Source organism: Oncorhynchus masou, unplaced genomic scaffold (assembly GCF_036934945.1).
Source record: "Oncorhynchus masou masou isolate Uvic2021 unplaced genomic scaffold, UVic_Omas_1.1 unplaced_scaffold_181, whole genome shotgun sequence".
Classification (NCBI taxonomy): Eukaryota; Metazoa; Chordata; class Actinopteri; order Salmoniformes; family Salmonidae; genus Oncorhynchus; species Oncorhynchus masou.
Window position 1 is genome coordinate 1,191,589 of NW_027016550.1, and position 12,638 is coordinate 1,204,226.

The 12,638-nt window shown below is 57.7% G+C and overlaps 1 protein-coding gene across 1 annotated transcript in view; it reads right to left on the reverse strand.

The window, feature by feature from the left end:
• The window catches only part of fscn1a (fascin actin-bundling protein 1a), a 31,260-nt gene that overhangs the window by 17,214 nt on the left and 1,408 nt on the right, over window positions 1-12,638 (reverse strand). The gene's annotated exons all lie outside the window — the stretch shown is intronic.

The following is a 12,638-nucleotide window of genomic DNA, read 5'->3' on the forward strand; positions in this document are numbered from 1 at the left end:
AACAAGCTGTGTGTCTGACTGTAGCAGGTCAATAAGCTGTGTGTCTCTGACTGTAGCAGGTCAACAAGCTGTGTGTGTGACTGTAGCAGGTCAACAAGCTGTGTGTGTGACTGTAGCAGGTCAACAAGCTGTGTGTCTCTGACTGTAGCAGGTTAACAGACCAACAAGCTGTGTGTCTCCGACGAGCAGTTCAACAAGCTGTGTGTGTCTGACTGTAGCAGGTCAACAAGCTGTGTGTGTCTGACTGTAGCAGGTTAACAGACCAACAAACTGTGTGTGTGACTGGAGCAGTTCAACAAGCTGTGTGTGTGACTGTAGCAGGTCAACAAGCCGTGTGTCGACTGGAGCAGTTCAACAAGCTGTGTGTCTCTGACTGTAGCAGGTTAACAGACCAACAAGCTGTGTGTCTCCGACGAGCAGTTCAACAAGCTGTGTGTGTCTGACTGTAGCAGGTCAACAAGCTGTGTGTGTCTGACTGTAGCAGGTTAACAGACCAACAAACTGTGTGTGTGACTGGAGCAGTTCAACAAGCTGTGTGTGTGACTGTAGCAGGTCAACAAGCCGTGTGTCGACTGGAGCAGTTCAACAAGCTGTGTGTCTCTGACTGTAGCAGGTTAACAGACCAACAAGCTGTGTGTCTCCGACGAGCAGTTCAACAAGCTGTGAGGGTGTGACTGTAGCAAGTCAACAAGCTGTGTGTGTCTGAATGTAGCAGGTCAATAAGCTGTGTGTGTCTGACTGTAGCAGGTCAACAAGCTGTGTGTCTCTCTGACTGTAGCAGTTCAACAAGCTGTGTGTGTCTCTGACTGTAGCAGGTCAACAAGCTGTGTGTGTGACTGTAGCAGGTCAACAAGCTGTGTGTGTGTGTGACTGTAGCAGTTCAACAAGCTGTGTGTCTCTGACTGTAGCAGGTCAACAAGCTGTGTGTGTCTCTGACTGTAGCAGGTCAACAAGCTGTGTGTGTGTGTGACTGTAGCAGGTCAACAAGCTGTGTGTGTGTCTGACTGTAGCAGGTCAACAAGCTGTGTGTGTGTCTGACTGTAGCAGGTCAACAAGCTGTGTGTGTCTGACTGTAGCAGGTCAACAAGCTGTGTGTGTCTGACTGTAGCAGGTCAACAAGCTGTGTGTCTCTGACTGTAGCAGGTCAACAAGCTGTGTGTGTGACTGTAGCAGGTCAATGAGCTGTGTGTCTCTGACTGTAGCAGGTCAACAAGCTGTGTGTGTGACTGTAGCAGGTCAACAAGCTGTGTGTGTGTCTGACTGGAGCAGTTCAACAAGCTGTGTCTCTCTGACTGTAGCAGGTCAACAAGCTGTGTGTGTGACTGTAGCAGGTCAACAAGCTGTGTGTGTGTGTGACTGTAGCAGGTCAACAAGCTGTGTGTGTCTGACTGTAGCAGTTCAACAAGCTGTGTGTGTCTCTGACTGTAGCAGGTCAACAAGCTGTGTGTGTCTCTGACTGTAGCAGGTCAACAAGCTGTGTGTGTCTCTGACTGTAGCAGGTCAACAAGCTGTGTGTGTGTGTCTGACTGTAGCAGGTCAACAAGCTGTGTGTGTCTGACTGTAGCAGGTCAACAAGCTGTGTGTGTCTGACTGTAGCAGGTCAACAAGCTGTGTGTGTCTGACTGTAGCAGGTCAACAAGCTGTGTGTCTCTGACTGTAGCAGGTCAACAAGCTGTGTGTGTGACTGTAGCAGGTCAATGAGCTGTGTGTGTGACTGTAGCAGGTCAATGAGCTGTGTGTCTGACTGGAGCAGTTCAACAAGCTGTGTGTCTCTCTGACTGTAGCAGGTTAACAGACCAACAAGCTATGTGTCTCCGACGAGCAGGTCAACAAGCTGTGTGTGTCTGACTGTAGCAGGTTAACAGACCAACAAACTGTGTGTGTGACTGGAGCAGTTCAACAAGCTGTGTGTCTTACTGTAGCAGGTCAATAAGCTGTGTGTCTCTGACTGTAGCAGGTCAACAAGCCGTGTGTCGACTGGAGCAGTTCAACAAGCTGTGTCTCTCTGACTGTAGCAGGTTAACAGACCAACAAGCTGTGTGTCTCCGACGAGCAGTTCAACAAGCTGTGTGTGTGTGACTGTAGCAAGTCAATAAGCTGTGTGTGTCTGAATGTAGCAGGTCAATAAGCTGTGTGTCTGACTGTAGCAGGTCAACAAGCTGTGTGTCTCTCTGACTGTAGCATTTCAACAAGCTGTGTGTGTCTGACTGTAGCAGGTCAACAAGCTGTGTGTGTCTGACTGTAGCAGGTCAACAAGCTGTGTGTGTCTGACTGTAGCAGGTCAACAAGCTGTGTGTGTGTCTGACTGTAGCAGGTCAACAAGCTGTGTGTGTGTCTGACTGTAGCAGGTCAACAAGCTGTGTGTGTGTCTGACTGTAGCAGGTCAACAAGCTGTGTGTGTGTCTGACTGTAGCAGGTCAACAAGCTGTGTGTGTGTCTGACTGTAGCAGGTCAACAAGCTGTGTGTCTCTGACTGTAGCAGGTCAACAAGCTGTGTGTGTCTGACTGTAGCAGGTCAACAAGCTGTGTGTGTCTGACTGTAGCAGGTCAACAAGCTGTGTGTGTGTCTGACTGGAGCAGGTCAACAAGCTGTGTGTGTGACTGTAGCAGGTCAACAAGCTGTGTGTGTCTGACTGTAGCAGGTCAACAAGCTGTGTGTGTCTGACTGTAGCAGGTCAACAAGCTGTGTGTGTGTGTGTGACTGTAGCAGGTCAACAAGCTGTGTGTGTGACTGTAGCAGGTCAACAAGCTGTGTGTGTCTGACTGTAGCAGGTCAACAAGCTGTGTGTCTCTGACTGTAGCAGGTCAACAAGCTGTGTGTGTCTGACTGTAGCAGGTCAACAAGCTGTGTGTGTGACTGTAGCAGGTCAACAAGCTGTGTGTGTGACTGTAGCAGGCCAATGAGCTGTGTGTCTGACTGTAGCAGGTCAATGAGCTGTGTGTCTGACTGGAGCAGTTCAACAAGCTGTGTGTCTCCGACGAGCAGGTCAACAAGCTGTGTGTGTGTCTGACTGTAGCAGTTCAACAAGCTGTGTGTGTGTGTCTGAATGTAGCAGGTCAACAAGCTGTGTGTGTGTGTCTGAATGTAGCAGGTCAACAAGCTGTGTGTGTGTGTGTGTGTGTGTGTGTCTGACTGTAGCAGGTCAACAAGCTGTGTGTGTGACTGTCGCCGGTCAACAAGCTGAGTGTCTGACTGTAGCCGTTCAACAAGCTGTGTGTGTCCAGTTAACAAACTACACTTCCTCCCCAGTTAGCTCACACACAGGTGTTGGTTGCCTAAAGAGACTGTTACCATGGTTACTCCATGGTTACCAGTCTGGAGAAGTCTCTGTCATCTCTACAAGATTCTGTCGCTTCTGTTTTCAATCTGTTGACACATCGCACGTGACGCACAACATGTAAACAAATAAATCAATGTCTTTCAATGAAGCACATTTCCTCACAATCAACTGGAAGTGTTTTCCATTCGGTTAAGGCTCTGCCAGGTGGTGGAAGTGTTTTCCATTCGGTTAAGGCTCTGCCGGGTGGTGGAAGTGTTTCCCATTCGGTTAAGGCTCTGCCGGGTGGTGGAAGTGTTTCCCATTCGGTTAAGGCTCTGCCGGGTGGTGGAAGTGTTTTCCATTCGATTAAGGCTCTTCCAGGTGGTGGAAGTGTTTTCCAGTCGGTTAAGGCTCTGCCAGGTGGTGGAAGTGTTTTCCATTCGGTTAAGGCTCTGCCAGGTGGTGGAAGTGTTTTCCATTCGGTTAAGGCTCTGCCGGGTGGTGGAAGTGTTTCCCATTCGGTTAAGGCTCTGCCGGGTGGTGGAAGTGTTTTCCATTCGGTTAAGGCTCTGCCAGGTGGTGGAAGTGTTTTCCATTCGGTTAAGGCTCTGCCAGGTGGTGGAAGTGTTTTCCATTCGGTTAAGGCTCTGCCAGGTGGTGGAAGTGTTTTCCAGTCGGTTAAGGCTCTGCCAGGTGGTGGAAGTGTTTTCCAGTCGGTTAAGGCTCTGCCAGGTGGTGGAAGTGTTTTCCAGTCAGTTAAGGCTCTGCCGGGTGGTGGAAGTGTTTTCCATTCGGTTAAGGCTCTGCCAGGTGGTGGAAGTGTTTTCCATTCGGTTAAGGCTCTGCCGGGTGGTGGAAGTGTTTTCCATTCGGTTAAGGCTCTGCCGGGTGGTGGAAGTGTTTTCCATTTGGTTAAGGCTCTGCCAGGTGGTGGAAGTGTTTCCCATTCGGTTAAGGCTCTTCCAGGTGGTGGAAGTGTTTTCCAGTCGGTTAAGGCTCTGCCAGGTGGTGGAAGTGTTTTCCATTCGGTTAAGGCTCTGCCAGGTGGTGGAAGTGTTTTCCATTCGGTTAAGGCTCTGCCGGGTGGTGGAAGTGTTTCCCATTCGGTTCAGGCTCTGCCGGGTGGTGGAAGTGTTTTCCATTCGGTTAAGGCTCTGCCGGGTGGTGGAAGTGTTTCCCATTCGGTTCAGGCTCTGCCGGGTGGTGGAAGTGTTTCCCATTCGGTTCAGGCTCTGCCAGGTGGTGGAAGTGTTTTCCAGTCGGTTAAGGCTCTGCCGGGTGGTGGAAGTGTTTTCCATTCGGTTAAGGCTCTGCCAGGTGGTGGAAGTGTTTTCCATTCGGTTAAGGCTCTGCCAGGTGGTGGAAGTGTTTCCCATTCGGTTAAGGCTCTGCCAGGTGGTGGAAGTGTTTCCCATTCGGTTCAGGCTCTGCCAGGTGGTGGAAGTGTTTTCCATTCGGTTAAGGCTCTGCCGGGTGGTGGAAGTGTTTCCCATTCGGTTAAGGCTCTGCCGGGTGGTGGAAGGTGTTTTGAATTGCAACAGAACTGAACAAATAAAAATAAACGATATCGAGACCTGGCGTACTGAAAGGTTAGTTTGATGACACTAATCTGTGGATATTTTGTCTCACATTCCTACCTGCAAAAGGACCAACCACACAAACAGACAAAGTAGCATGTTACTCAGCATTCTGGCTCGTAGAGGTTAGAGGTGGGAGGCGGGTAGGTTAGAGGTGGGAGGCGGGTAGGTTCGAGGTGGGAGGCGGGTAGGTTCGAGGTGGGAGGCGGGTAGGTTCGAGGTGGGAGGCGGGTAGGTTCGAGGTGGGAGGCGGGTAGGTTCGAGGTGGGAGGCGGGTAGGTTCGAGGTGGGAGGCGGGTAGGTTCGAGGTGGGAGGCGGGTAGGTTCGAGGTGGTCGTGAGAGGAAACAATATAAAAAGGCAAACCTTTTGGTTTCATGGGCTGAAATAAAAAGATCGCAATTTTCTATACACACAAAAAAAAAAGCTTATTCCTCTCAAGATGTTTTTCTCAAATGTGTTCACCTCCCTGTTAGTGAGCATTTCTCCTTTGCCAAGATAACCCATCCACCTGACAGGTGTGGCATATCAAGAAGCCGATTAAACCGCACGATCATTACACAGCTGCACCTTGTGCTGGGGACAATAAAAGACCACTTTAAAAATGTGCAGTTTTGTCCCACAACACAATGCGACAGATGTCTCAAGTTTTGAGGGAGCGCACAAATTGGCATGCTACCTGTAGGAATGTCCACCAGAGCTGTTGCCAGAGAATTGAATGTTAATTTCTCCACCATAAACCACCTCCAACTTATTTTTTTAGAGAATTTGGCAGTACGTCCTCACAACCGCAGACCACGTGTTACTGAGAGGGGGGGGCTGCTGAGAGGGGGGGGGGCTGCTGAGGAGTATTTCTCTGCCCCTTTGTGGAGAAAAACCTCATTCTGATTGGCTGGGCCTGCCTCTCCAGTGGGTGGGCCTATGCCCCCTGCCCAGTCACGTGATTGACATCCACCAACGGCTGCGCCCCCTGCCCAGTCATGTGATTGACATCCACCAACGGCTGCTCCCCCTGCCCAGTCATGTGATTGACATCCACCAACGGCTGCGCCCCCTGCCCAGTCATGTGATTGACATCCACCAACGGCTGCGCCCCCTGCCCAGTCACGTGATTGACATCCACCAACGGCTGCGCCCCCTGCCCAGTCATGTGATTGACATCCACCAACGGCTGCTCCCCCTGCCCAGTCATGTGATTGACATCCACCAACGGCTGCGCCCCCTGCCCAGTCATGTGATTGACATTCACCAACGGCTGCGCCCCCTGCCCAGTCATGTGATTGACATCCACCAACGGCTGCGCCCCCTGCCCAGTCACGTGATTGACATCTTATATGAACTGTAACAAAGTCAAATGATATTTATTTTACAAGGTGCCGCCTAAGTCTTCAGTCAGGTCTTCCTTTTTTCAAGTGCTGTGACGGCGGGTAGGTTAGAGGGGGAGGTTAGAGGGGGAGGTTAGAGGGGGAGGTTAGAGGGGGAGGTGGGTAGGTTAGAGGGGGAGGTTAGAGGGGGAGGTTAGAGGGGGAGGTGGGTAGGTTAGAGGGGGAGGCGGGTAGGTTAGAGGGGGAGGTTAGAGGGGGAGGTGGGTAGGTTAGAGGGGGAGGCGGGTAGGTTAGAGGGGGAGGCGGGTAGGTTAGAGGGGGAGGCGGGTAGGTTAGAGGGGGAGGCGGGTAGGTTAGAGGGGGAGGCGGGTAGGTTAGAGGGGGAGGTTAGAGGGGGAGGTTAGAGGGGGAGGTTAGAGGGGGAGGTTAGAGGGGGAGGTTAGAGGGGGGAGGCGGGTAGGTTGGAGGGGGAGGTTAGAGGGGGAGGTTAGAGGGGGAGGTTAGAGGGGGAGGCGGGTAGGTTGGAGGGGGAGGTTAGAGGGGGAGGTTAGAGGGGGGAGGTTAGAGGGGGAGGTTAGAGGGGGAGGTTAGAGGGGGGGAGGTTAGAGGGGGAGGCGGGTAGGTTAGAGGGGGAGGTTAGAGGGGGAGGCGGGTAGGTTAGAGGGGGAGGCGGGTAGGTTAGAGGGGGAGGCGGGTAGGTTAGAGGGGGGGAGGCGGGTAGGTTAGAGGGGGAGGCGGGTAGGTTAGAGGGGGAGGCGGGTAGGTTAGAGGGGGAGGCGGGTAGGTTAGAGGGGGAGGTTAGAGGGGGGAGGTTAGAGGGGGGGAGGTTAGAGGGGGAGGTTAGAGGGGGAGGTTAGAGGGGGAGGCGGGTAGGTTGGAGGGGGAGGTTAGAGGGGGAGGTTAGAGGGGGGAGGTTAGAGGGGGAGGTTAGAGGGGGAGGCGGGTAGGTTGGAGGGGGAGGTTAGAGGGGGAGGTTAGAGGGGGAGGTTAGAGGGGGAGGTTAGAGGGGGGAGGTTAGAGGGGGAGGTTAGAGGGGGGGTTAGAGGGGGAGGCGGGTAGGTTGGAGGGGGAGGTTAGAGGGGGAGGTTAGAGGGGGAGGTTAGAGGGGGAGGTTAGAGGGGGGGGTTAGAGGGGGAGGTTAGAGGGGGAGGCGGGTAGGTTAGAGGGGGAGGCGGGTAGGTTAGAGGCGGGTAGGTTAGAGGGGGGAGGTTAGAGGGGGAGGTTAGAGGGGGGAGGTTAGAGGGGGAGGTTAGAGGGGGAGGTTAGAGGGGGAGGCGGGTAGGTTGGAGGGGGAGGTTAGAGGGGGAGGTTAGAGGGGGGAGGTTAGAGGGGGGAGGTTAGAGGGGGAGGTTAGAGGGGGGAGGTTAGAGGGGGGAGGTTAGAGGGGGAGGCGGGTAGGTTGGAGGGGGAGGTTAGAGGGGGAGGTTAGAGGGGGGAGGTTAGAGGGGGGGAGGTTAGAGGGGGAGGTTAGAGGGGGGAGGTTAGAGGGGGAGGTAGGTTAGAGGGGGAGGCGGGTAGGTTAGAGGGGGAGGTTAGAGGGGGGAGGTTAGAGGGGGGAGGTTAGAGGGGGGAGGTTAGAGGGGGGAGGTTAGAGGGGGGGGGTAGGTTGGAGGGGGAGGTTAGAGGGGGAGGTGGGTAGGTTGGAGGGGGAGGTTAGAGGGGGAGGTTAGAGGGGGAGGTTAGAGGGGGAGGTTAGAGGGGGGAGGTTAGAGGGGGGAGGTTAGAGGGGGAGGTTAGAGGGGGAGGTTAGAGGGGGAGGCGGGTAGGTTAGAGGGGGAGGCGGGTAGGTTGGAGGGGGAGGTTAGAGGGGGGAGGTTAGAGGGGGGAGGTTAGAGGGGGGAGGTTAGAGGGGGAGGTTAGAGGGGGAGGTTAGAGGGGGAGGTTAGAGGGGGAGGCGGGTAGGTTGGAGGGGGAGGTTAGAGGGGGAGGTTAGAGGGGGAGGTTAGAGGGGGAGGTTAGAGGGGGAGGTTAGAGGGGGAGGTTAGAGGGGGAGGTTAGAGGGGGAGGCGGGTAGGTTGGAGGGGGAGGTTAGAGGGGGAGGTTAGAGGGGGAGGTTAGAGGGGGAGTTAGAGGGGGAGGTTAGAGGGGGGAGGTTAGAGGGGGAGGTTAGAGGGGGGAGGTTAGAGGGGGAGGTTAGAGGGGGAGGTTAGAGGGGGAGGTTAGAGGGGGAGGTTAGAGGGGGGAGGTTAGAGGGGGAGGCGGGTAGGTTGGAGGGGGAGGTTAGAGGGAGGTTAGAGGGGGAGGTTAGAGGGGGGGAGGTTAGAGGGGGAGGTTAGAGGGGGGAGGTTAGAGGGGGAGGTTAGAGGGGGAGGCGGGTAGGTTAGAGGGGGAGGCGGGTAGGTTGGAGGGGGAGGTTAGAGGGGGAGGTTAGAGGGGGAGGTTAGAGGGGGAGGTTAGAGGGGGAGGTTAGAGGGGGAGGTTAGAGGGGGAGGTTAGAGGGGGAGGCGGGTAGGGGGAGGCGGGTAGGTTGGAGGGGGAGGTTAGAGGGGGAGGTTAGAGGGGGAGGTTAGAGGGGGGAGGTTAGAGGGGGAGGTTAGAGGGGGAGGTTAGAGGGGGAGGCGGGTAGGTTGGAGGGGGAGGTTAGAGGGGGAGGTTAGAGGGGGAGGTTAGAGGGGGGGGAGGTTAGAGGGGGGAGGTTAGAGGGGGGGAGGTTAGAGGGGGGAGGTTAGAGGGGGAGAGGTTAGAGGGGGAGGTTAGAGGGGGAGGTTAGAGGGGGAGGCGGGTAGGTTAGAGGGGGAGGCGGGTAGGTTGGAGGGGGAGGTTAGAGGGGGAGGTTAGAGGGGGGAGGTTAGAGGGGGAGGTTAGAGGGGGAGGCGGGTAGGTTGGAGGGGGAGGTTAGAGGGGGAGGTTAGAGGGGGAGGCGGGTAGGTTAGAGGGGGAGGCGGGTAGGTTAGAGGGGGAGGCGGGTAGGTTCGAGGGGGAGGTTAGAGGGGGAGGTTAGAGGGGGAGGCGGGTAGGTTAGAGGGGGAGGCGGGTAGGTTAGAGGGGGAGGCGGGTAGGTTAGGGGGAGGCGGGTAGGTTAGGGGGAGGCGGGTAGGTTAGAGGGGGAGGCGGGTAGGTTAGAGGGGGAGGTTAGAGGGGGAGGTTAGAGGGGGAGGCGGGTAGGTTAGAGGGGGAGGCGGGTAGGTTAGAGGGGGAGGCGGGTAGGTTAGAGGGGGAGGCGGGTAGGTTAGGGGGAGGCGGGTAGGTTAGAGGGGGAGGTTAGAGGGGGGAGGTTAGAGGGGGAGGCGGGTAGGTTAGAGGGGGAGGCGGGTAGGTTAGAGGGGGAGGCGGGTAGGTTAGGGGGAGGCGGGTAGGTTAGGGGGAGGCGGGTAGGTTAGAGGGGGGAGGTTAGAGGGGGAGGTTAGAGGGGGAGGCGGGTAGGTTAGAGGGGGAGGCGGGTAGGTTAGAGGGGGAGGCGGGTAGGTTAGAGGGGGAGGCGGGTAGGTTAGAGGGGGAGGCGGGTAGGTTAGAGGGGGGAGGTTAGAGGGGGGGAGGTTAGAGGGGGAGGTTAGAGGGGGAGGCGGGTAGGTTAGAGGGGGAGGCGGGTAGGTTAGAGGGGGAGGCGGGTAGGTTAGAGGGGGAGGCGGGTAGGTTAGAGGGGGAGGCGGGTAGGTTGGAGGGGGAGGTTAGAGGGGGAGGTTAGAGGGGGAGGCGGGTAGGTTAGAGGGGGAGGCGGGTAGGTTAGAGGGGGAGGCGGGTAGGTTAGAGGGGGAGGCGGGTAGGTTAGGGGGAGGCGGGTAGGTTAGAGGGGGAGGCGGGTAGGTTAGAGGGGGAGGCGGGTAGGTTAGAGGGGGAGGCGGGTAGGTTAGAGGGGGAGGCGGGTAGGTTAGAGGGGGAGGCGGGTAGGTTAGAGGGGGAGGCGGGTAGGTTAGAGGGGGGGAGGCGGGTAGGTTAGAGGGGGAGGCGGGTAGGTTAGAGGGGGAGGCGGGTAGGTTAGGGGGAGGCGGGTAGGTTAGGGGGAGGCGGGTAGGTTAGAGGGGGAGGCGGGTAGGTTAGAGGGGGAGGTTAGAGGGGGAGGTTAGAGGGGGAGGCGGGTAGGTTAGAGGGGGAGGCGGGTAGGTTAGAGGGGGAGGCGGGTAGGTTAGAGGGGGAGGCGGGTAGGTTAGGGGGAGGCGGGTAGGTTAGAGGGGGAGGCGGGTAGGTTAGGGGGGGAGGTTAGAGGGGGAGGTTAGAGGGGGAGGTGGGTAGGTTAGAGGGGGAGGCGGGTAGGTTAGAGGGGGAGGCGGGTAGGTTAGAGGGGGTAGGTTAGAGGGGGAGGCGGGTAGGTTAGAGGGGGTAGGTTAGAGGGGGAGGCGGGTAGGTTAGAGGGGGTAGGTTAGAGGGGGAGGCGGGTAGGTTAGAGGGGGTAGGTTAGAGGGGGAGGCGGGTAGGTTAGAGGGGGTAGGTTAGAGGCAGGTAGGTTAGAGGCGGTAGGTTAGAGGGGGAGGCGGGTAGGTTAGAGGCGGGTAGGTTAGAGGCGGGTAGGCGGGTAGGTTAGAGGCGGGTAGGCTGGAGGGGGGAGGCGGGTAGGTTAGAGGGGGGGAGGCGGGTAGGTTAGAGGGGGGTAGGTTAGAGGTGGGGAGGCGGGTAGGTTAGAGGTGGGGAGGCGGGTAGGTTAGAGGGGGAGGCGGGTAGGTTAGAGGGGGAGGCGGGTAGGTTAGAGGGGGAGGTGGGTAGGTTAGAGGGGGAGGCGGGTAGGTTAGAGGGGGAGGCGGGTAGGTTAGAGGGGGTAGGTTAGAGGGGGTAGGTTAGAGGGGGAGGCGGGTAGGTTAGAGGGGGTAGGTTAGAGGGGGAGGCGGGTAGGTTAGAGGGGGAGGCGGGTAGGTTAGAGGGGGTAGGTTAGAGGGGGAGGCGGGTAGGTTAGAGGGGGTAGGTTAGAGGGGGAGGCGGGTAGGTTAGAGGCGGGTAGGTTAGAGGGGGAGGCGGGTAGGTTAGAGGGGGTAGGTTAGAGGCAGGTAGGTTAGAGGCGGTAGGTTAGAGGGGGGAGGCGGGTAGGTTAGAGGCGGGTAGGTTAGAGGCGGGTAGGTTAGAGGCGGGTAGGTTAGAGGCGGGTAGGCGGGTAGGTTAGAGGCGGGTAGGTTGGAGGGGGAGGCGGGTAGGTTAGAGGGGGGGAGGCGGGTAGGTTAGAGGCAGGTAGGTTAGAGGGGGGAGGCGGGTAGGTTAGAGGCGGGTAGGTTAGAGGTGGGGAGGCGGGTAGGTTAGAGGGGGGAGGCGGGTAGGTTAGAGGGGGAGGCGGGTAGGTTAGAGGCAGGTAGGTTAGAGGGGGAGGCGGGTAGGTTAGAGGCGGGAGGCAGGTAGGTTAGAGGGGGAGGTGGGTAGGTTAGAGGGGGAGGCGGGTAGGTTAGAGGGGGTAGGTTAGAGGGGGAGGCGGGTAGGTTAGAGGGGGTAGGTTAGAGGGGGAGGCGGGTAGGTTAGAGGGGGTAGGTTAGAGGGGGAGGCGGGTAGGTTAGAGGGGGTAGGTTAGAGGGGGAGACGGGTAGGTTAGAGGGGGTAGGTTAGAGGGGGAGGCGGGTAGGTTAGAGGCGGGTAGGTTAGAGGGGGAGGCGGGTAGGTTAGAGGGGGTAGGTTAGAGGCAGGTAGGTTAGAGGCGGTAGGTTAGAGGGGGAGGCGGGTAGGTTAGAGGCGGGTAGGTTAGAGGCGGGTAGGTTAGAGGCGGGTAGGTTAGAGGCGGGTAGGCGGGTAGGTTATAGGCGGGTAGGCGGGTAGGTTAGAGGCGGGTAGGTTGGAGGGGGAGGCGGGTAGGTTAGAGGGGGGAGGCGGGTAGGTTAGAGGGGGTAGGTTAGAGGGGGAGACGGGTAGGTTAGAGGGGGTAGGTTAGAGGGGGAGGCGGGTAGGTTAGAGGCGGGTAGGTTAGAGGGGGAGGCGGGTAGGTTAGAGGGGGTAGGTTAGAGGGGGAGACGGGTAGGTTAGAGGGGGTAGGTTAGAGGGGGGAGGCGGGTAGGTTAGAGGCGGGTAGGTTAGAGGGGGGAGGCGGGTAGGTTAGAGGGGGGTAGGTTAGAGGCAGGTAGGTTAGAGGCGGTAGGTTAGAGGGGGGAGGCGGGTAGGTTAGAGGCGGGTAGGTTAGAGGCGGGTAGGTTAGAGGCGGGTAGGTTAGAGGCGGGTAGGCGGGTAGGTTATAGGCGGGTAGGCGGGTAGGTTAGAGGCGGGTAGGTTGGAGGGGGGAGGCGGGTAGGTTAGAGGGGGGGAGGCGGGTAGGTTAGAGGCGGGTAGGTTAGAGGGGGAGGCGGGTAGGTTAGAGGCGGGTAGGTTAGAGGTGGGGAGGCGGGTAGGTTAGAGGGGGAGGCGGGTAGGTTAGAGGGGGAGGCGGGTAGGTTAGAGGGGGGAGGCGGGTAGGTTAGAGGGGGGAGGCGGGTAGGTTAGAGGGGGAGGCGGGTAGGTTAGAGGGGGAGGCGGGTAGGTTAGAGGGGGGAGGCGGGTAGGTTAGAGGGGGAGGCGGGTAGGTTAGAGGGGGAGGCGGGTAGGTTAGAGAGGGGGAGGCGGGTAGGTTGGAGGCGGGGAGGCGGGTAGGTTGGAGGG